Below are 26,872 nucleotides of genomic sequence, written 5' to 3' on the forward strand. Positions count from 1 at the left end.
AGTCTAACATCTTAATCACTCAAGAAGAACCTTGCAACTAATAAACAAACTAATACTATAAGTATACATGTTATTCGATCACCACCACACGTGTTTTGTTTTGTTCAACAAGACCACACCCACCACTATCATCATACCACACTATTATAAACGGATCATATGTTTGTTTGGTTGCTGTTGTATCTGCAACGAAACCACAACCATCATTACCTTTCTGCTCACCATCAAACTATTCGAACACCCAAGATGCTGCTGCATTTTTCTGTCCTTTTATTTCGTATATAAATGACCACATCCATCACCAACCCCGTTATCCTGCTGCTAAGATCGAATAACAACTTCATGTTTTACTTCGATCAATACTACCTTCGACTACTCAAAGAACACCATCAAACCCACGTTGGTTTTTATTTTTCTGTTTTGTGATTCTATCAAACACCATCGTTTTTATTTTTCCTGATAACCGTCACATACAATTCTTTTCTACTACTAATTGACTTTCTACTCGATACCATCTTATTATTTCTATCTCGCTATCCAAACCCAGACCACCATAGACCACTTAAAACAACCACCTTTAATATTCATATGTTGCTGCTACTGAGTTTAATATAAATCGAGACCCACTTGTGAAAAAGGACTGCTTCCACTCGTTCCTGCAATTGACAGATGATGATGATGATAATAATTATATATGGAAAATGATATTCATGATGAACAGAGATGAAAGATGATCATGATTAGAGGTTACCAACGATAAGCTGTAAAGTAGGCTGTCGATTTTTTTATTACAGAAAATACACGGCTGTACCTCACTAACGATTAACAAATAAGTTTTAACCTAGTGGACTAGTAATTATATTGGGCTGTGAAAAACTTGGGCTTATGAAAATACTAATGGGCTGAAGAAATTTTGGGGTTAAAAGGATTACTCTGTGATTTAAAACAGAAAGCATCAAGCAGTTCAATGGTTTTGGGGTGTTGTGTTAAACCGAGAGGTCTTGGGTTCGAGCTCTGTCTGGGTCATTTTGTTGTTAAAAAAGCTTTTTAAGGCAGTTCTTGTTATCATTATTATTATTATCACTAAAATTATTATCATTATTACTAATATTAATATTATAATTATTGTTATTATTATCATTATTAATAATATCTTTAACATTAATATTATCTTTATTAGTATCATTTTGATATATTAATGTTATTATCAATATTACAATTAATACTATTATCATTATTACAACAAATATAACTTACATAAAATGTATCTAATACATATATAATACCTATATTAAAATTACAAACTATTTTGTTTCCAAAATAAAATATTTATTATTTTATTATTGATTAAAATACATATAAGATATAAAAATATTTTAATATAACCATATATATAATTTTTAATATATTATATATGTTTTAATTAAAATACTTCAACAAGAACTCGATATATAAATATTAACTATTAAATTAAAATATATAAAATAGATATAATTAATATATTTACTAAGGCAACATATAAATCATTAATATAACCAGCATATTAATAATATCAACTTGTTTAAATGTTATTATATGCTTTAATATATATAACTGATATAGGTTCGTGAATCCGAGGCCAACCCTGCATTGTTCAGTATCGTCGTATGCATATTTTTACTACAAAATATCGTATTGTGAGTTTATTTGCTCCCTTTTTCTCTTTACATTTTTGGGACTGAGAATACAAGTGCTGTTTTTACAACTGCTTTATTAAATGCTTTTGAAATATATTTTTGAACTGCGAATGCATGAAATGCTTTTATAAATGTTTGATGAGATAGACATAAGCAAAACATTCCTCGAATGAATTATTATGCAGATAGAAGTTCTGTGGATTATTATTGAATTATGTGGACATGATAATTGCCACCAATTGATACGAATATTTTCCCCTAATTATTATTGCTTGGTAACCTAAGAATTAGAATCGGGTATGGCCCTAATTCACGTGAATCCTAAAGGTAGCTACCGGGTTTAACACCCCCACCCAGAATGTTCACTAGTCGGAAGGGATAGTGGGCGTGGTGTTTAGTACTTTGAGATTTATATATTATACAGACGATATGTTCTGTTTTGGGGATATTATTGATGTGCATTATATGTTAAGGTCGGTTACCAAGCCAAGCAATGAATGAAAAGTAAATGTTATGTATCGAGAGAATGATTTTATACACAGGTTATGTGTATGATATTTTTTACATGAGATATGTGTACGGTTACTAAGATTTATGAAAATGGTTTAGTACACGAGATAGGTGTACTGTATTTAAATATTGTGGCCTATCAAAATGATGAATTTTATTATTTACGATAAACTTATGAACTCACCAATCTTTTGGTTGACACTTTAAAGCATGTTTATTCTCAGGTATGAAAGAAATCTTCCACTGTACATTTGCTCATTTTAGAGATATTACTTGGAGTCATTCATGACATATTTCAAAAGACGTTGCATTCGAGTCGTTGAGTTCATCAAGAATATTATTAAGTCGTTTATAGTTGGATATATTATGAAATGGTATGCATGCCTGTCTACTTTCGATGAAATGAAAGTTTGTCTTTTAAAAACGAATGCAATATTTGTAAAATGTATCATATAGAGGTCAAATACCTCGTGATGTAACCAAATGTAATGTATTCGTCCAGATGGATTAGGACAGGTCTTGACAGCAGTAATGCTCGAGTTAGCTATACAGAATTGAGGTTGATTCTACAATAATATATATACTTTAAGTTGTGATCGAGTCTGAGACATGTATACAATGGGTCACGATACGTATTAATTAATTCGAATATTATATATGAATTATTGAAATACTAACTGTGGACTACAAAGTGTTAACTATTAACATTGGACAATTAAAATGAATTAAAATATCGATTATAACATATGAAACTAAACACTTCTTCAAGTTTTCCATTTGATTTCATCTTAAACCTCATTTGTATCTTGACAATTATAATATGCGTCTAAATCTTTCATGATTTTTGAAAACACCTCAATCAAGAGAATGAACCAACCGCACTTCATCTACGGAAGAAAAGATTGATGCATATAGTTATGCACCTGAAAACACTCGGAACCTGAATATACGTATAACACGTATCTGTGCTAGCTCCTTTGGCATTGTTATTACCGAAAATAACATTGCGATTCTTTTTCAAATTAGCCAATTTTTCACAGCTCTAGCAAAACAACTACAATGTTTCATTCAAATAAACCTTATTATAAAGATTACCCCTTCATCATCGTTACCGGAGAACCATTTATATTTCACCGCATTAGCAGTAAACTTACCAGCAACCTCATTACTCATTGGCTTAAGTCTCTCCGAAGAACCATTATATTTGTTCATTAAAACCTATTCATATACTCATTCACATCTTGTAACAAGAATTACCATACCAACTACCGAGAAGCATCAATCATCAATCTCGAATCTCGCAGCGCTTTCACTTCAACAGTTAGTTATATATAACATGTAACTCCTAGAATTTTGATCTTTAATTCTGAAATTCTAAAAAGCACCCAGTCTACGAATCAATACTCTGAATGTTGAAAATGCTGATGAAGCAGTAAAAACTATAAATGACCTTAACGGTCAAAAGTTTGTTGATAAAGAATAGTATGTTGGCAAAGTTCAGAAAAGTTAGAATTAGAAAACGGATTGAGCAAACCATGAAGGAAACCATGGACAAATCACAAAGACTAAACCTGCCTTCAAAGAATCCAAATGATTCAGTATCTGCTAAAGTTATTAACGAATACCTTGCTCCTGACTCTAAACCTTTACGGGAAAATCTTCTTCATCATCCATCGATACTAGAAATTCTAAAATATCATCGTATCTTTCATTATAAATATCCTCGATATTTCTGAAGATATTTTCATAATTATTCTTATCTGAAATCATTTATCCCTTCACGATATCAGTGTTACATCAGAAAGGAAACTATTTTAGTTTCTAAATTCTGAAAAATTTGAATTTAAAATTTGAATGTTTTTGAAGTAGTGTTGGGAACTGAAGCATGAGTTTGTATAATATAATGACACTTGATCAACGTGATTATATTACAATAAGTCATGCTGAGTTTCTAATGGAACGTGATGATTCACAGACCATAACGTCATCATGTGCCATGTACACGACTCTCTCGTTTTACCTAATCTCTAAATAAATCAAGAACATATTTTCTTGATAGTTCTATCTTTTCCCGTAACTTCTGATAATTTAACCAATCAAGATCGTGTTATTACACTTTCTTAAAACATTAATTATGTTCATTCGAAACTCCATACCTACGAATTCTGGACCATTACTTGCTTTATTTAAAATCGGGAAGAGAAAACAAAATTATGGAGCTCCAAAATATAAGGGAAAATATAAAGCCCGATAACAACACATAAATTGTAAACCGTGTATATCAATGTTTATTGCAACATAAAGACACGGGAGAATTAAAAATACTATAACCCCAAGGGCGAAGTAGAAGTAAACAGATTCCTCCGGTGGAAGTTGGAAAAGGAGAATGATTGTTGCGATAGTCAGGATAAGGACAAGGATCAGAACTGGATTAAGCATTTTCACAATCTTTTGAATTCAGGAATTGAGTATAGGAGAGGTAAAAGTAATGGAACGGAAGAAGTTAATTTATAGTGAAATATCTTATAAGGAAACCAAGGCAGATCTCCGCATTTAATTAGAGAGATCCTAATTTCCCGAGTTATCGAAGAATCAAATCTTATATAGATTCGAAGATTATCTTTAAATCCCTGGAATTCTGAAAATCAACCATGACTACGTCAAAAGTTAAGACGGATCTCTATTTCAAACTTTTGCGATAACTTCGCTTATACTCTTCGAGTAATCGAATTATCTTATCCATATTATTCAACAGTAATAAAACTCTATTTATCAGCTCATATTCGTCAGGAAAACATTCTTACTGTTAGCCATGACGATCTCGATCAAATTTCGGGGACAAAATTTCTTTAACGGGTAGGTACTGTGACGACCCGGAAATTTTCGATCAAATTTAAACCTAATCTTATTATGATTTCGACATGATAAGCAAAGTTTGTAATATTGAGTCTCAAAAATTTTAAAACTATATTCATGTAATCAATTACCCTTCGACTATTCCCAACGATTCACGAACAATTGTGTGTAAATAAATATGAAAATTAATATATAAGATAAGAAAATTATTATTAAAATAAATCTATGAATAGATATATATGATTTCTGTAATAATTATTCTCATAGGAATATTGGAATATATATATATATATATATATATATATATATATATATATATATATATATATATATATATATATATATATATATATATATATATATTATAAAGATTATATATTTAAATTTATTTCTATGATGAGTAAATATAATAATATAACTAAACATATATACAATATGTTGGAATATTAATTATTAGAGTTAAATATATAAATAACTCGCAATATGTATTTGAAATGTGTTTATGAATATTGTAATATATATAAAAGGTATAAATATTAAATATTCAAATGAGTAATATCATACAAAATATTATATAATTAATAAATTGTAATATTAATATATTAAAGAGGATTACAAGTTAAAAATATAGTTGTATACTAATATTATCATTACTTCATTATTATTAGTAATATTAATATTAATATTAATATTTATATCAGTATTATTAATACTACTATATATAATAGTTAAGTATAAAATTTGATACAATTAATGTATTTTAATTACTAAAATTATTATTATCATTATTAATAACAAAATTATTATAATTAGTAGAAAAATTATAATTATTATGATTATTATTATTATTATTACCAAAAATTAAATTTAATTTAAAATTATTATTATCATTATTACTTTTAGTTTTATTATTATTATTATTATTATTATTATTATTATTATTATTATTATTGAGTTTATTTTGATAATATTATTATTATCATTATTATTATTAGTATGTTTATTATTATTAATAATAATATCAATATTATTATTATTAATATAATTAATAATTATTAAAATTATAATAATATATAAATAGAAACAGATATATCAAGCGTAATTTTGTTATATGTCATATTCTGTTTAATTTTTTTTAACTTCTTCTTCTTGTTTGAGAATTCTTTTCTGCCTTTTTGTTATAGGTCGATTTCACAAAATCAATTAGAATCATTTTTACTGCCACTTCATGTATTCAATCGTAATATATAAGTCCTACACTATAATTCAATAATTTAAAAATAGAAAAAGAAGTACAGCTTGTTTATTTTTTTTCTCTGTTCTTCACCAATTATACCAAAAGCTCGATTTCGTAATTTTTTAAAAATCTATTAATGCAATCTTGTTAGAATCCTTATACTCAAACTATCTGTAAAATATCAAATCCAAACTCTATCTATCGAATCCAAATTTTGAAGTCAAAAGCTGTGTTCATCGTAAAATTCGTAATCTTTTCGGTGTTTCTTGTTAAATTGATGATTCCATTAGTTTCTATGAATGATTTACAAACTATTTCGTGTTTTAATCTGAGTCCAATACATTCTTAAAATTGAATTCATAATTTTTTTTCTTTTAAAACAGCGTCGGGAACAGCAGTATAATATTTTTTTATATTAATTTTTTTTATTTTTTTAAATATACGAATAAATGATAGTGATTGTTTATAAGTATGAGAAGTATCAAAAAAAATCTTTGTTTTGATTGGAATGTGGTTTGGTCGATTGGTTTGATATTGATGAAGAAGATGATGAATAAAAGAAAAGGAATGTATTTATTTTTGGTTACTGCAATATCAGAAAAACGAATTTGGTAGAAGGGTTTAGAGTGTTAGGAGGGAGTGAGAGATCTCGGGTTCAAGTCCCGTCTGGAGCATTTCTTTTTAGAAAAACAATTTAGAAGGGTATACACTTTTATTCTCTTTTCCATTATCATTATAATTATTATTATTATCATTATTATTGTTATTGTAATTAATATTGTTATTATTGTTATTATTATTTTTATTACTATTATCAGTATTATTATTAATGTTATTATTACTAGTATTATAATTATTATCATTTTTATTATTATTAATATATGTATTGTTATTATTATTATTATCATTTAGTTATTATTAACTAATTACATTAAGTATTATTATTAGCATTATTATTATTAATATTAACATGATTATGAGAATTATGAATATTATAAAGTTTTATAAATATATAGATTAAAGATTTTGAATAATATTATTTGTATTGTTATTATTATTATTAACATAAGTACTATTATTATTAATATTATCATTATCATTATTAGTATTGTTATTATTAAAAATTATTATTTTTATAACTATATTATTATTAAAAGAATCATTATTAGTAAAACTATCATTTATATCATTTTTATATCTAATTATTTGTATTATTATCTTTACTTTAATAGTATTATAATTATTAACTTTACAAACAAAAGAGATTTATATATAAAAAGTATATTACATACTATATTTTTATATGAAATATTATTAACTATAATAATAACTAAATTACATATAGTGTATAAAAATATTTTAAGATATTATAAGTAATAATAAACACATATATAAATATAAATATTGAATTCAATACATTATATATTTAACAATAAGTTACAATTTAATAATAAATATATATACAACTTTGTTCGATTACAATTACGTGTGTTAATATATATACAAATGATATAGGTTCGTGAATCCGAGACCAACCTTACATTTGTTCAATGTTGTCATATGTATTTTTACTACAAAATACAGTATCGTGAGTTTCATTTGCTCCCTTTTTAAATGCTTTTCCAATATATATTTTGGGATGAGAATACATGCACTGCTTTTATAAATGTTTGACGAAATAGACACAAGTACTTGAAACTACATTCTATGGTTGGATTATTAAACCGAATATCGCCCCTTCAAGTCTGGTAACCTAAGAATTAGGGAAATGGCCCCTAATTGACGCGAATCCTAAAGATAGATCTATGGGCCTAACAAACCCCATTCTGGAATTTGGAATGCTTTAGTACTTCGATTTAAATGGTGATTGCGATTGCCAATATTTATGGCATACTTGCGAGTATGCGGGGAATATTCTATATGCATTATGTTAATGTCGGTTACCAGGTGTTCATCATACGAATGGATTTTATACACTTGCGAGTGTAATGATATTTATGAAAAATGAGAATCTTGTGGTCTATTAAAATTATGGAAATCATTATTTACGATAAACCTATGAACTCACCAACCTTTTGGTTGATACTTTAAAGCATGTTTATTCTCAGGTTTGAAAGAAATCTTCTGCTGTGCATTTGCTCATATTAGAGATTTTACTTGGAGTCATTCATGACATATTTCAAAAGACGCTGCATTCGAGTCGTCGAGTTCATCAAGATTATTATTAAGTCAATTATAGTTGGATATATTATGAAATGGTATAAATGCCATCAATTTTCGATGTAATGAAAGTTTGTCTTTTAAAAATGAATGCAATGTTTGTAAAATGTATCATATAGAGGTCAAGTACCTCGCGATGTAACCAAATGTAATGTATTCGTCCAGATGGATTAGGACGGGTCATTAAATAATCGAGCATTTCTACGCATCAAATCATCAATACAATAATACACAAGTACTATACTATCAAAATATGATTAAGAACAGTAATAATAAATAGAAATGAAAAATCTAGGGTTAGGTTTTATACTCTAATCAAGAATTGAATGGTATGAACGCGTAGAGATCGAAGAGATGAATCCGTTTATGTGAAAAGCCCCTTGAAACAAGTATGATTTAGATTGAAGATGATGATGATGTTGATGGTAGTTGTCAACAGCTCAAAAGAAAAAAGGAGAAGGAGAGAAAAAAAAATAGATGAGAGAAATAAGGGTTTTGATAAAAGTGTTAAATGAAATGTTAAAAATAAAAATGAGGAATCAAGGCGAAACACCCCCTCCCCTTGGGGTGTTTGGCCGATTGGTGTGGGGTGGGCCCCATTTTTGGGCCAAATTAATACAATGTCTAATAGCTTTTAACCCGAATTCCCAAACGAAGCCTGAAACGCGAAAACGCTGTAACGCGATTAAACCTTCGAAGGAATTACGCACACACGAAAAATAAAATATAGAAATACTTTATATACTCATACGATATCAAAATATCATAATTAAAATAATTGGGGTTCAAAAATCTCAAAAGCCTGATCGTTGGTTTGAAAACTGAAATAATTCACCGGATAGAAATCCACGACACGTAGAAACGTACAATTTTAAATACGAATACAAACATTCATATGAAAAATAATAAGAAATATATTATTATTATTAAAATAGTAATATAAGTCATAGAAATGACGTGGCATGAATAACAATTAACAGACGTTAAATCTAAACGGAAAAATATAACGGAAAAAGTAGGGTCATGACAGTACCTTCCCATTAAGGAAATTTCGTCCCGAAATTTAAGCAGGTGCAGGGGTTGACTCATCATTTGGGAACAAATTTAGGTACTTCTGCCTCATCTGATCGTCACGTTCCCTAGTGAACTCGGTCTCGCGTCTGGCATTCCATCTAACTCTGACGATAGGAATCTTACTTTGGTTGAGTGTCTTAACCTCTCGATCCATAATCTCAACAGGTTCCGCAATAAAATGGAGTTGTTTATCAACACGGAGTTCATTAAGAGGAATGGTTTCATCGGCCTCGGCCAAACACTTCTTCAATTTAGATACATGAAAAACGTCATGAACAGCGCTAAGTTCTTGTGGAAATTTCAAACGATAAGCCATGGGTCCAATTCTTTGGATAATCTCAAACGGTCCAACAAAGTGAGGACTTAACATTCTCCTCTTACCAAAATGTACCACACCTTTCCAAGGTGATACCTTCAACATGACCCGATCACCAACTTGAAATTCTAAATCTTTTCTTCTAACATCGGCATAACTCTTCTGCCGACTCCTGGCGGTTCTTAACATTTCTTTAATCTGTACGATCTTCTCGGTAGTCTCATGAATAATCTCTGAGCCTGTGAGTTGAGCATCCCCAACCTCATTCCTATAGATAGGAGACCTACACTTTCTACCATACAGTGCCTCAAACGGTGCGGCTTTAATAATTGCATGATAGCTGTAATTATAAGAAAATTCAGCCAGTGGCAAATATCTATCCCAACCATTGCCAAAATCAATAACCCACGCTCGCAACATGTCCTCCAACGTCTGAATGGTCCTTTCACTCTGACCATCCTGATAAGCAGTGCTCATATCCAACTTTGTTCCCAAAGCTTCATGTAGAGATTGCCAAAACCTCGATGTGAATCGACTGTCTCGGTCAGAAATAATAGATACGGGAATACCATGTCTTGAAACAATTTCCTTCAAATACAAACGAGTAAGTTTCTTCATCGAATCTGTTTCTTTAATCGGTATCATAACCACCCACAACCCTTGGTATCATGACTTTGTGAGTCGATCAACAATCACCCAAATGGTATCTGTGATTACCCGTCCTAATCCATCTGGACGAAGTCATCAACATTTGATCCCAGAGCGATGATTGACTCCAAGTAATGTCCTTAAAATGAGCAAATGCACAGCGGAAGATTTCTTTCATACCTGAGAATAAACATGTTTTTAAGTGTCAACCAAAAGGTTGGTGAGTTCATAGGTTTATCTTAAAACAATAAAATTCATCATTTTGATAGACCACAAAATTTAAATGCTGCATGGTACAAATGAGCCCGAATCTTATACCCACCTGTAATGTACATGCGATATCTTTTAAATAGAGTACACCTTTCTCGTGTACGAAACCATTTTTCATAAATCTTAGTAACCGTACACATTTCTCGTGTATAAAATATAATACACATAACCTGTGTATAAAAATCATTCTCTCGATACATAACATTCAATGGTGGCAATTATCATGTCAACATAATTCAATGGTGGCAATTATCATGTCCACATAATTCAATGGTGGCAATTATCACGTCCATTTAATTCAATAATAATTTACAGAACTTCTGTCTGCATAATAATTCATTCGAGGAATGTTTTGCTTGTGTCTATCTCATCAAACATTTATAAAAGCATTTCATGTATTCGCAGTTAAAAAATATATTTCAAAAGCATTTAATAAAGCAGTTGTAAAAACAGCGCATGTATTCTCAGTCCTAAAAATGTAAAGAGTAAAAGGGAGAAAATGAAACTCACCTAATGTATTTTGTAGTAAAAATACATATAATGAAATTGAACAATGCAGGGTTGACCTCAGATTCACGAACCTATATCATTTGTATATTTATTAATACACATAATCGTAATCGAACAACTCCATATATTATTATTTATGAATATTTATATTTATATAAAGATTGTTAATATAATTAATTCGTACATATATTTAATATTACTTATAAGTTTATTTTTGTATACATAATAACCTATAATATTAATAATAGTAAGTAAAGGTTGTATAACATTACTTATAATAATAATAATTATAATGAGAATTATAGTAAAAATAATATTATTGATATTAGTAGTAATAATGATAATAATAATAATTATTATATAGTTGTAATGATAACAAAATAACAAGTTTTGTAAAAATGATACAAATTTTAATATTACAATACTAATAATGAAAATGATATTTTTATTAGTAATAATAATAATAATAGTATCAAAAATGATACTAATGCTAATATTTATAATTGTATTATTTTAATAATAGTTATAATAATATTAATAATCATAATCATAAAAATAGTAATAATACTAAAATGATAAAATTAATAATAATACTTATGTAAATAATGCTTTTAATGATACCATGATAATAATAATAATAATTAATAATGATAATTATAACAATAACAATAATAATCATAATAATTAATAACAATAATAATAATAATAATAATAATAATAATAATAATAATAATAATAATAATAATAATAATAATAATAATAATAATAATAATAATAATAATAATAATAATAATAATAATAATAATAAGAATATTAATTTAGGTGACAACCTTCGGAGAAAAATGATTTCTAAAAAAAATACGCCACTGTCCGGGCTCGAACCCGCGACCTCTCACTCACCCGAACCATTACTTAACCATCCCTCCATTGTTTTCTTTCTATTTTAATACCCCTCGTTTGTTTATATAAACCGTATACCAAAGTCATCATCTTCTTAATACGTTTAATCAAATCAGGAACTCAAATCAAAATCAGATAATACTCAAAATTTGAATTAAGATTTTAGATTTAGTTGCAAATGACCTGTAATGACTACTTGTTCGATTAAAACAACAAAAAATTGAACAAAATGTCTGTTGCAGTTCGTAAACCAAACAAACAAAAACTCAAACATCAATCTTGCTTTTGAGATCGTTTTAGATCCATATTCCTACATGAAAAAGTTTTTAAATCACATATAAAATCTTTCTGAGTCCTCAATTGAAACAGAAACACTAAATAATAATCGAATTTCATGAAGAACATAAAGTTTGAATTTTTGTTCAAACAACTTTGACTCAAAAATTACAACTCAATTTGGGAAATTGGAACTCGATACTTTGCAGAAAGTTTGAGTATAAAAATCCTAACACTTCTGCATTTCTAGTTTTTGAAAATTCAATCGAATTTGAGTTATGGTGTTATGAATTCATAAACAGGTGTGTCGAGTCTGTAATGGCTTTTTTTGTTTAATCTGAATAAAAAAATTTTGTTAAAGATTTATGTAATCTGTAGTGGATAAATGAAATCGTATCTCCTTAGCTATTAACTGGAATGGCTTGTCTTATAGCAATTTGGTCAACAGGAGGAATGCTTCAATACAGCGAATAAATAAAAAATATATATATGAAATCAAAGAGATTGGTACGAACGATTTAGATGTCTAACAAATTGAGGGTTCAAACAAAAATCAGATACAGTTAATTGATTGAGATGTGGAACTGAATTTGATCCTTTTATGCAAAAGCACATACGATTATATTATTAATTTAAAAAAATACTGAATTATGTATATATAACAGTATATGTATATGTATAACACAGTTGTTGTGTAAATCTGTATATACAGAATTATACTTATCAGTATTTATATTATATATGGTATGTATATCATAATTATATATATATCTTATATGTATATATTTATTTTATAGATTGTAATCAGTTTTATTATTAATAATTATAAATATCATATTAATACTCTTAATATTATGTATAATAGTAATAGTAATACAAATAATAATATTATTAATAATAATAATATTACTAATAATAATGATAATATTTATTATAAAATATATAACACTATTATTATTTATATCAATAATACTAATTATACTAATATTAAAATAATAATAACTTTTATTATTTTCATAATAATAATAATAATAATAATAATACTAATAATAATAATAATAATAATAATAATAATAATAATAATAATAATAATAATAATAATAATAAGATTGATATAACTACTTATGTTTATTAAATCCCATGTATATATATATATATATATATATATATATATATATATATATATATATATATATATATATATATATATATATATATATATATATAATTGATAATATTAAAAATTCTGAAATTAGTAATAATAATAAAAGTAATATAATAACTATATTTCAACTTGTAATTAAATTTAACATAATAATATTATATATTACTAATTATGTAACACTTATTATTTTATGATAATATATTTAATACATATTTAATATTTGTATATATTTTATAGATATATTAGAACATATATGTAATATAAACTGTGTACAGGATTCATATATATATATATTTATATATTTATTTAATAACATCTTATTTATTTTGCATATTACTTTATACATAATTGTTCGTGAATCATCGGGCATGGTCAAAGGTTAACTGAATGTATGAACATTGTTTAAAATTCTTGAGATTTAACTTAACAAACTTTGCTTATCGTGTCAGAAATATATAAAGATAAGGTTTAAATTTGTTCGGAAATTCCCGGGTCATCACAGTTCCTACCCGTTAAAGAAATTTCGTCCCGAAATTTGAGTGAGGTGGTCATGGCTAACAATAAAAATGTTTCATAACTAATATGAGTTGATAATTAGAGGTTTATCAGCATTGAATTGAATAATAAGGCTAAAATAATTCGATTATTCTAAGAATACGAATGAAGCTATCGCGAAAGAGTGAATTGAAGAAAATAAGATTTTCCTTAGCTTTTGACGTAAACAAGGTTGAATTCCGGAATTCAAGGGATTTAAAGAAAATCCTTGAAATCTAAAAGATTTGATTCTTCGGTGAATAAGGAAGTTAAGATCTCTATAATTAAATACGGTGATCTACCTCGATTACTCTGTCTGATATTTCCATTATAATTTACCTTTTCCATCCCATTAGTTTTCACCACTCTTATTTTCTATATTTTCTATACTTAAATTCATATTTCCAAATCATCAGTCAATATGCTTAATCCAGTTTTAATTCTTTTCCTTAACCTTACAATCGCAACAATCGTCCTCCTTTTTCAACTTCCACCAGCGGAATCTGCTTACTTCTACTTTGCCCTTGGAGTTATAGTACTTTTAGAGCTCCCGTGTCTTTATGTGGTGATTAACATTGATATACATGGTTTGTAATTTATGTGTTGTTATGCGGCTTTATATTCTCCCTTATATTTCGAAGTCCTTTCTTCTGTTTTCCATAATCATTGTCATCCCAGTTAATGCTCTCTTTTATTTACTGCGATTTATACCCTGATTTCTATTTCGGAGCTTTGTCCCTTCGTTTCTTCTTCTTGCGATTAAACACCGCTTGTAATGGTTCAGAATTCGCAGATATAAACTTCGAAATGAACATTGTTAATGTTCTAAGAAGGAAATCATAATGGCACAATTTGATTTGACAAATTAACAGAATCACTGAGAATAGAACTATCAAAAATATATTTTCTTGATATGTTCGGAGATGAAGTAGAATGAACGAGTCGTGTAACATGGCACATGATGACCTTATGATCTGTGAATCATCACGTTCCATTAGAAACTCAGCATGACTTACTGTAATATAATCACGTTGATCAAGTGTCATTATATTATACTAACTCATGCATCAATTCCCAACACTACTTCAAAAACATTCATAATTTAAACTCGAATTTTAAAGAATTTTAGAAACTTAAGTAGTTTCCTTTATGATGTAATATAGATAGCACGAAGAGACAAATAATTTCGGACGAGAATATTTATGAAAATATCTTCAGAAATATCGAAGATATTTATGGTGATATTTTGGAATTTCTAAGTTCGATGGTTGATGAAAAAAAAATTTCCGCAAGATTTTAACATGGGTACGGAGTAAGATATTCGTTGAAGGTTTCATTGGATCCGAAATTACTTGGGTTCTTTGAATATATGGTATGGTCCTTGTATTTGTCCTTGGTCTCCTTCGTGATTATCTCAATCCGTTTTCTAGTTCCAACTTTTCTGAGCTTTTCCAACATACTATTCTTTATCATCAACTTTTGGCTGTTGAGGTCTTTTACAGTTTTTGTTGCTTCATTCAACTTTTGAAAATTCAGAGTATTAATTTGTGACTGAGTGCTTTTCAGAATTTCAGAATGAGAGATCATAATTCTAAGAGATAAATGTCATACATATAACTGTTGATGTGGAAACGTTGCGAGACTCACAATACAGATTTGCTGATTCCCGGTAATTGGTATGGCAATTCTTGTTACAAGATGCGGATGAGTACATGATGAAACTTCAATAGATAAATATAGTGATTTGTTGAAGAGATTTAAGCCAAGGAGCAACGAGGTTGCTGGTACGTCTGCTGATAATATGATGGAATATAAAAGGTTCCCCGGTAACAATAAAAGAGCACGCATATAAATCAAGGTTACAATAAGGTTGTTTCGAATGAAAAGTCGAAGTTGACTTGCTGGAGCTGTGACAAAATTGACTAATTTGGAAAGAGATTGCAAAGATATTTTCGGTAATAATAACGCTAAAGGAATTAGCACAGCTACGCGTTAAACGTTTACTCAGTTTTCGAGAGTTTTCAGGTGCATAGCTATATGCATAAATCTTTCCTTCCGTAGATTAAATGCGTTTGGTTCATTCTCTTGCTTGAGATGTTTTCAAGAATCATGAAAGGTTTGAACGCAGATTGTAATCGTCAAGATACAAATGAGTTTTAAGATGAAATCAAGTGGCAACTTGAAGAATTTGTTTAGTTTTATATGTTATAATTAATATTTTAATTCATTTTAATTGTCCAATATCGGCAGTCCACAGTTGATAGTCCATAATTAACAGTCCAATAATTCATATATAGCTTAATATATAATATCCGAATTAATTAATACGTATCGTGACCCGTATACGTCTCAGACTCGATCACAACTCAAAGTATATATATATTATTATAGAATCAACCTCAACCCTGTATAGAGAACTCGATCATTACTGCATATAGAGTGTCTATGGTTATTCCAAATAATATATATATATATATATATATATATATATATATATATATATATATATATATATATATATATATATATATATATATATATATATATATATATATATATATATATGCATCGATATGATATGTCAAAACCTTGTATACGTGTCTCGATATTTAAAGTGCGTAAAATAAATACAGAAATTAAATGACAATAAATAAAATTGCGAGAATGTAAATTGCGAGAATGTAAATTGCGATAATTAAATTGCGATAAATAAAATGTAACCAGTTAGTTAGGAACAGTTAGCTAGGAACAGTTAGCGTGGATTCTTAACAAAATTCTTTTCATAGTTAAATTGTTTGTTTCTAACAAATTTTATTTTTCCAATGTTTTCTTCATTATGCCACTTGTTGGATTCTGATAGGTCAAAATCCAAATATGAAATTGAATGAAAATGGTTATTCTGCGGTGAACGGATTCGTATCTTTGTAGATATAAGTAGGATAGTAAATGAATGTTGAATCATATTTGAAGAATGTACAGTGTAACTTATTAATGTGAAATCTTAAATATTCCTCGGGTATTACCTACCCGTTAAAATATTTTCATCATTAACAGTTTGTACAAAAGAATTTTTAATTACAATCTTTATGTAAACATATATACATATATATTTTCTTCAGATGTAATTATGGATTTAATGAGTTATATATGATATTAACTCATCTGATTTACCGTTAGAACAAGAATATATAATCTCTAAAACATTAGAGATTACATAATCGCCATGTCGAATGAAGATAAATGATGTAGAACGATACGTAGAACGATGATTATACTCGAGGTATAGAATGAGATGTTGAGGTTTGTGCTGCAGATGTTGTTGTTGATGGTACTGGTGTTACTGGTGCTGTTGCTGAAGCTGGTAGGTTTTGCACCATGTTTTCCAGATTGATTATTCGAGCGCGAAGTTCGTTGAATTCTTCCATTATTCCGGGATGATTGTCGGTCGGAACGAGTGGATGAATAAGGTTTAGAATTGTGGATAGAATATAATCATGATGAGATACTCTGGAAATGAACGAGAAAATGGTATTACGGACAGGTTCGCCGGTAAGTGCTTTAGGTTCATAGTCAAGAGGTAAATTCGGTTGGTGAAAAGGATCGCCTTCTTCACGTCTCCATTGATTAAGTCAACTACGAACCCATCAGATGAATTGGGGATGGCTGATTGGTTGCTCCATTCTGGTTACACTGCTTTCGGAGCTTAGGTGAAACTCTATGTCGGAATAGCTGTCGGAATAACTATCGAAATAGTTATCGGAATCTAAGGGACTCGAACCGGTTGAGGGATTCATCTCGTACGATCAGATGAAGGATTTTTGATAAGAAATAGATTATAGGACGTAGATTAGTACCCTGCAATACATAATTCAGATATGCATATATAATACTAAAATCCCATAAGTTACGGAGGAATCTACGGAAGCTGTCAGGCAAAGGTAACAATAACAGATACGCTAAGATATGAATTTTTCTATACACTGTCTATGCACTAGAGGCAGTAAGACATATCTAGACTAAGAATGATAAGCAGGAAATTTCCTAAGGATGATAAGCAGATGATTTCTGACTAGAAACGATAAGCAAAACTTTTGATATGAAGAAACGGTCAAAGTCCAGACTTACTAATGCAGCTTAACAACTATCAGTTAGACACACTAATGCAAGACCTGGTTCGCTAAGACCACCGCTCTGATACCACCTGTGATTACCCGTCCTAATTTATCTGGACGAAGTCATCAACATTTGAACCCAGAGCGATGATTGACTCCAAGTAATGTCCTTAAAATGAGCAAATGCACAGCGGAAGATTTCTTTCATACCTGAGAATAAACATGTTTTCAAGTGTCAACCAAAAGGTTGGTGAGTTCATAGGTTTATCTTAAAACAATAAAATTCATCATTTTGATAGACCACAAAATTTAAATGCTGCATGGTACAAATGGGCCCGAATCCTATACCCACCTGTAATGTACATGCGATATCTTTTAAATAGAGTACACCTTTCTCGTGTACCAAACCATTTTTCATAAATCTTAGTAACCGTACACGTTTCTCGTGTACAAAATATAATACACATAACCTGTGTATAAAAATCATTCTCTCGATAGATTACATTCAATGGTGAGAATTATCATGTCCACATAATTCAATGGTGGCAATTATCATGTCCACATAATTCAATGGTGCCAATTATCATGTCCACATAATTCAATGGTGGCAATTATCACGTCCACATAATTCAATAATAATCCACAGAACTTCTGTCTGCATAATAATTCATTCGAGGAATGTTTTGCTTGTGTCTATCTCGTCAAATATTTATAAAAGTATTTCATGTATTCGCAGTTCAAAAATATATTTCAAAAGAATTTAATAAAGCAGTTGTAAAAACAGCGCATGTATTCTCAGTCCCAACAATGTAAAGAGTAAAAGGGAGCAAATGAAACTCACCTAATGTATTTTGTAGTAAAAATACATATAATGAAATTGAACAATGCAGGGTTGACCTCAGATTCACGAACCTATATCATTTGTATATTTATTAATACACATAATCGTAATCGAACAACTCCATATATTATAACTTTATATATTATATAATTAATTTGTATATGTATTTGAAGATGATTATGATTTTATATATATATATATATATATATATATACATATACATATATATATATATATATATATATATATATATATATATATATATATATATATATTAAAAGTATCTAATTTATTATTTATGAATATTTATGTTTATATAAAGATTGTTAATATAATTAATTCGTACATATATGTAATATTACTTATAAGTTTATTTTTGTATACATAATAACCTATAATATTAATAATAGTAAGTAAAGGTTTTATAACATTACTTATAATAATAATAATTATAATGAGAATTATAGTAAAAATAATATTATTGATATTAGTAGTAATAATGATAATAATAATAATAATTATTATATAGTTGTAATGATAACAAAATAACAAGTTTTGTAAAAATGATACAAATTTTAATATTACAATACTAATAATGAAAATGATATTTTTGTTAGTAATAATAATAATAATAATAGTATCAAAAATGATACTAATGCTAATATTTATAATTGTATTATTTTAATAATAGTTATAATAATATTAATAATCATAATCATAAAAATAGTAATAATACTAAAATGATAAAATTAATAATAATACTTATGTAAATAATGCTTTTAATGATACCATGATAATAATAATAATAATAATAATAATAATAATAATATTAATAATAATAATTATAATTATAACAATAACAATAATAATCATAATAATTAATAACAATAATAATAATAATAATAATAATAATAATAATAATAATAATAACAATAATTATAATAATAATAATAATAATAATAATAATAATAATAATAATAATAATAATAATAATAATAATAATATTATTATAATAATAAGAATATTAATTTAGGTGACAACCTTTGGACAAAAACGATTTCCAAAAAAAATACATTAGGAGAAAAAAATACATTACGTGACAACTTCGAGGTCGCGAGTTCCTCTACTACAGTAATTTTGTTTATTGTTTTGATTCTTCTTCACTATCCAACAATTTCTCATTTGAAGGATAATCTAAACAAACCCAATCTTCGTCAGCCCAACACTTTGACACACTAACCAAGAACATTAAACCACCATTCATACCACCAAAACATCATTTGCAGCACGCACACACAATACATTCATCGAATGAGTAGATTTTCGATACAAGGTCTTCAACACTACTTGTTAGAATCGAATTATCATATCTCTATCTATCTACTAGGTCATATTCTCTCATCAATTCATGAGAAGACCAGTTGAGACAATGCAGAATCTCAAATTGTCCATCGTCACTACCTTAGTAAGCATATATGCGGGATTCTTCAAATGAAAAGACTTTATTCAATATTAAAGTAGCATCTTTTATATGTTGTTGAATAAAATGATACCTTAACTTGATGTGTTTCGTACGACTATGAAACACCGGATTCTTCCCAAGATGAATTGCACTTTGATTATCAAAATACAAAAGGCAATAGTCTTGTCTTTTACCCAACTCACTCAAGAAGTTCTTCAACCAAACAACCTCATTAGAAGCTTCTGTAATAGCCATGTATTCGGCCCTCATGGTTGATAAAGCAACACTCCTTTGTAGTTGAGACATCCAATTAATTGTTATCTTCCCTATTGTGAAAATATAACCCGCAGTGCTTTTCCCTGAATCATCACATCCACCGAAAGTAGCATCCGCATAACCCATAAGTATGATATTGTTCTTAAAGAAGAACAATCCCATACTAGAAGTACCTTTCAAATAATGAAGCAGCCATTTGACCGCTTATCAATGCTCTTTTTTTGGATTAGACATATAACTGCTCACAACTCCTATTGAATGGGAAATATCCGGTCTCGTACAAACCATGAAATATATAACACTACCCACGGCCGATGCATAGAGAACCTTTTCTATTTCTGCCTTATCTTCTTCCGTTTTAGGTGATTGAATTTTCAGTAACTTTATCGCGCTACCCAAACGTATAGAACGAGCTTTGAATTCTCCATGTTAAACCTCTTTACAACTTTCTCAATATATTTAGATTGAGACAAGTATAGAGTACCTTTCACACGATTACGCACAATACTTATTCCACGTATTTGTATAGCATCACTAAGATCTTTCATCTCAAACTCATGAGAAATTAATCTCTTCAACTTGTTGATTTCGGACATGTTAGAACCCGCAAGTAACATATCATCAACACACAACAATAAGATAATATAAGAAGACTTGAATTTCTTCAAGTAGAAACAATTACCCACTTTACATTTTAAGAAATCAATCTTCTTCATAAACTCATCAAACTTCAAGTACCATCGCCGAGGTGCTTGCTTCAATCCATACAAATTTTTCCGTAGCTTACAAACCTACTTCTCTTTACCCTTTACCTCAAAGCCCTTGGGTTGCTTCATATAGATTTCTTCATTAAGATATGTAAGTCTTCAGATGCAACTATAGAAAGTACCAACCGAATAGTAGTCATTTTAAATACCGGTAAAAATATCTCATTGTAATCAACTTGTTCCTTTTGTTGAAAGACTTTAACCACCAACTGAGCCTTATACCTTTTCTTGCCATCCAAATCATTCTTGATTCGATACACCCACTTATTTTGCAATGCCCTTTTATCATGAGGTAATTCACTAGTGAACAATTATTATTCTTCTCAAGTGACCCATCTCTTCTTTCGTGGCTAGCTTCCGATGTATGGATTCTTTCGATTGTCTCGCCTCAAAGTAACTCTCGGATTCACCATTCTCGTTATAGATCAAGTAGTTTGTTGTTTACAAATACGTAGGATTAGTCTTGGGAACTCTAGTCGTCTTAGTGTAGGAGCAACCGGTATGGTTGGACGAGTTACATTAGCAACCTCCTCATCACTAGAACTTTCACTATGTTCGGAATTATCATCGATTTACGAACCATCTTCATCATTAGCATTTTGTGAGCCTCGCCTTTATTCGCGATTCATTGTTACCCGAATTCCCACTAGAACCTGCAAGATCATCAATAGGATCATCGTCAAAAGTAACATAATTTGTTTTAGGACTCCTCATTTCTGGTTTAACATAAACCGAAATCAAAGGTAACATCATGACACCGAATCTCTTTTCTAGCCTCATTATCCCAACAACAAGAAACCATTTCATCCGAACCGTAACCAATTAAAGTATACCTCTTTAACTTAGTGTCAAGCTTGTCTCTATCCACATCCTTGGTATTCACGCATGCATTGCACCCAAAGATTCTAAGATAACCATAACTCGCCTTTTTATCTTGCCATTCTTCCTCGGGAATTCAGAAACCCAATGGTGTTGAGGGTCATTAATTGATCAAATAAGCGCAGTATTAACTGCTTCCGCCCAAAACATCTTATGCAAACCGGCATGTAGTCTCATAGTCTTAGCCCTTTCATTCAATGTACGATTCATATGTTCGGCAACCCCATTGTATTGTGATGTCTCTGATACTGTCTTTACAATCTTAATACTGAGCTTTGCACAATGGTCTTTAAACTCAAGAGTTCCATATTCCCCTCCATTATCCGACTTTAAGCACTTCACCTTTAGGTTAGTTTCATTCTCTACCATAGCCTTCTACTTCACAAAAGTAGAAAATACCTCCGTATGATTCTACATTCATTGGTCCAAACACATCCATATGCACTTGCTCCAATTTCCCCAACTTGGGTGTATTCTCCGATTTCCCGAAAGTCACCTTCTTTCGCTTCCCACAAATACATGATTCATAAAACCAAAAGTAGTCTTCAATACAACATTTCCAATGCCCTCAATCTCAACCCTTTTATTGTTTACCAATCTTACCTTACCTTGATACGACCGAAAATTATTCATCATACTCCTAGTGGGTGAGGCATGAAAAGAAGCTCCCGAATCCAAGATCCAAGACTTCACCAAATTTTCAACACTGAATAAAAGTGCATCATCCGTATCTTCTGCAGTCAAGTTGACACCTTTCGCCGGAGGATTCTTGCAATTCCTTTGAAAGTGACCCTTTTGATTGCAACTCCAACAAATAGCTTCACTCCGGTCCTTTGATGGATACATCTACTTACACTTCTTCCTACCTTTCTTTTCTCCACGATCAATTTTTCTACCACTTGTGTCGGTACTCAAGAATGATCCGGATGACGATTCCCCTGAGTTTCTCCTACGAGTGTCTTCACCGAGAATCGAATCCCTAATACCTTCAAACGTTAGCTTAGTAGTTCCTGTAGAGCTACTAACCGCAGTGACCGTACCTAACCAACTTTTCGAAAATGATGACAACAAGATTAGTGCTTGAAGTTCATCGTCAAACTTAATCTCTACCAATTCAAGCCTCGATAAGATGTTGTTAAACTCATTAATGTGATACGTTGCACTCTTACCTTCCCTCATATTCATATTGAACAATTGTCACATAAGAAAAACCTTATTAGAGGCGATAGGTTTTTCATACATGTTGGAGAGTGCCTTCAAACATGTAAATGTCGTCTTTTCATTCACAACGTTATATGCAATGTTCTCAGCTAGTGAAAGACGAATTGCACCCAAGGCTTGGAGATCTAAAAGTATCCAATCGGCATCACTCATGTCTTCAGATTTGATCTCCAACAAGGGTTAGTGTAGTTTCTTTTTATACAAGTAATCTTCTTATATACATCTGTTAGGACCCCAAAGTTGTATATTATTATTGTGAAACAAGCTTATTAGATGGTTCCTTAGAAGAGGGCTATATAAGGAACCTTAGTAGTCCTAATTAGATAGCCATTGCATTTAACCGAGTTTAAGAGGCTGTGGAATTGTGTAATACTGAAACTCTCTCTAATACCGAATCTGTTAACTGTTCACCCAAATCTCATTCTATCATTGATTTCTTCATTTCTCCTTACGATCTGACCTATCATTTGGTATCAGAGCTTCCAGGAAGTGATACTACATCACTATTTCGATACAGAGATTGAAGATTTCAAGTTCTGAACTCATTCGGTTAGATTGAATCAGATTCGGTTTGTTCGAATTTGATAATCTGACATTCAGATTTGTGTGAAAAGCTCTGCGAAGGTTTAGTAAATGCATTAGAAAGTTTTTCAATCATTAAAACATCTTTACAACATCAGTTATGGAGATTCAAGCTATTATGTAGAGTTCGTGGATAAAACTCTAAACATTCCGTTATTCAGCTTGTTTCTATATTCAATTGAAGATCAATGGATTTAGTTATGTTCATGTGGTGATTAGACAACTATAGGACGGTTTAATTTTAATTGATTCATCATTTTTTGGTGATTTGATCCTCATACGGTATTTCAACTGACTTACCAAATCTGCTTCATCTTAGAAATTCAGTTAAAGTGTTGCTGATTGTGGTGTGTTTGTGATTCAGTCACATTCATTTTAATCATACGTAGCTAATTCATGTGGTTTCAACAAAGTTTCAATCAGCTTTTTAAGTTTCAGACTTAGATTCGGTGTTTCAACTGCTACAGTTGACATTCGTTTAACATTCGGTTGATTTGATTTTCACTTGTTACTAACTTGTTTCCTTTTGCAGAAAGGTTACCGAATTCAATTCAATTCAGGTGTTAATCATACAGTTCAACTTGGTTGTGATTCTTTACAGAATTACAAAATCTGGTTACCGAATCAGATACTGAAATCGAATTTCAATATACTTGGTATATTTTGGGATTCAAAGTGTTTTAAGGTTACTAATCTTGCACTTACCGAATTAGTGTGAGAATCTGGTGTATTTTTCTCAGAATCTTAGATTACCGAACGTGATACCGACCAAATATGCTATAGTACCAAAACTGATACCGAACTCGAATATGCTACAGTACCAAAATATGACACTTATTGTAAGATTTTGAATCTGAATCTTGGATTTTGTGATTTACCGAATCTATTACCGAATCTACCTCAGATTTTATCAAAATGTCTACTCAAGATACTTTTATTATTGGATCTTTTTTAGACCTCCTATATTGTTTGATGGCAAGTATTACTAGTGGCTCCATCGTATCACTTAATATATAGAATACAAGGGTGCGAAGGCACAGTTCATTTGGGCTTCCATTAGAGATGGACCAGTTACTGAATTTCATCCAGAAACCGGTCTACCAATACCAATCTATTAACTTTCTGGTGAGAAATGTGAGAGAGCTCAAGGTGATATTGAGGCCAAAAACATCATCATGCAATCTATCCCATATGATTTGTTTGAAAATGTTGATAGCAACACATCTGCTAAGGATATATGGGTTGAGTGAAAAAGGCAACAAGAAGGTTATGACCTGACTAATGTCACTAAGCTAAATAAGGCCCTAGGACTTTATGAAGATTTCAAACAGGAACCTAATGAACATCTCTGAGATACCTACAGACGTTTCAATGGTGGTCTGAATGAGTTAAAAAAGTGTAAGATTACTAAGGTGAATGCTGAGGTCAACATGAAGTTTCTCAAAAAGCTCAATTCTAATTGGACTACTTATGGAATAATCATTCAGTCTACCAAGGAGATTGACAAGCTGAATATTCATGAGATACTTAGTGTCCTTATGCATTATCAGCCCCCAGTGTCAAAACTTCAAGATGAAAGGAAAGAGTCTTCTCCGAGTGACCCACTTGCCCTCATTGCTAAGAAGAAGAGAAAATCATCTTCTACTTCCAAAAGCTTCTCAAAGAAAGTGCTTATTGAAGAGTCAACTAAATCTGAAGGGCTCAACCTTTCAAATGTTGATGACTCACACCTTGAACTAGTTAAGATTGCTGCTATGTTCACCAAAGCATTGAACAAGTATAATTGCAAAGGCAAATCAACCAACCAACGAAAGAATTCATCTTCTTCCTCCTACTACAAGAAACCTGACTTCTCAAAACTTCAACATTCTGATGATTCCAAGAAGGCAGATTCAATCTGTTATAATTGTAGCAAAGCTGGCCATTTCTCTCGTGAATGCAACATGTCAAAGAAGAAGGATGCAGCTTACTACAAGAAGAAAATGTTGATGACAAAGGTTATGGAGACTAGGGGAGAAATGAAACCGATTGATGATACTTGGTTTAAATGGACTGACAGTTCGGAATTAGAAGAGGAACATGCCAATGTCTGCAATGTGACCAAGCTTATCAAAGCTAAGGAAGCATAGGAGAACTCTGACTCAATATCTGATGATGATGAGGTATAATTCACTGATATCCCAACTGATTTTTTGAAAATGCAAAACGAAATGATGAAGAATTTAGTCTCAATGTCAAAAGAAGTAAAAGGTTTAAAAACTGAGAACAAAGCTTTAAAAGAACAAGTCAATCTAAATGAGACTAAATCTTCTTCATCATCAAATTCTCTATCGGAATTGAATCATTTAAGAACCCAACTTAGTGTAATGGATACTGAGTTGGAAGAGCTTAAGAAATCAATTCTCCCGATCAAATTTGAAAGAACGGATTATCAATTAGAATCCGAACGTTTTGCGGAGAAATTTCAATTCTTAGAAAAAGATCCTTCCGACCTAAAAGAACAACATGAACCCACGATTTCCAAATTAAACAAGAAAATT

Source organism: Rutidosis leptorrhynchoides, chromosome 6 (assembly GCF_046630445.1).
Source record: "Rutidosis leptorrhynchoides isolate AG116_Rl617_1_P2 chromosome 6, CSIRO_AGI_Rlap_v1, whole genome shotgun sequence".
Classification (NCBI taxonomy): Eukaryota; Viridiplantae; Streptophyta; class Magnoliopsida; order Asterales; family Asteraceae; genus Rutidosis; species Rutidosis leptorrhynchoides.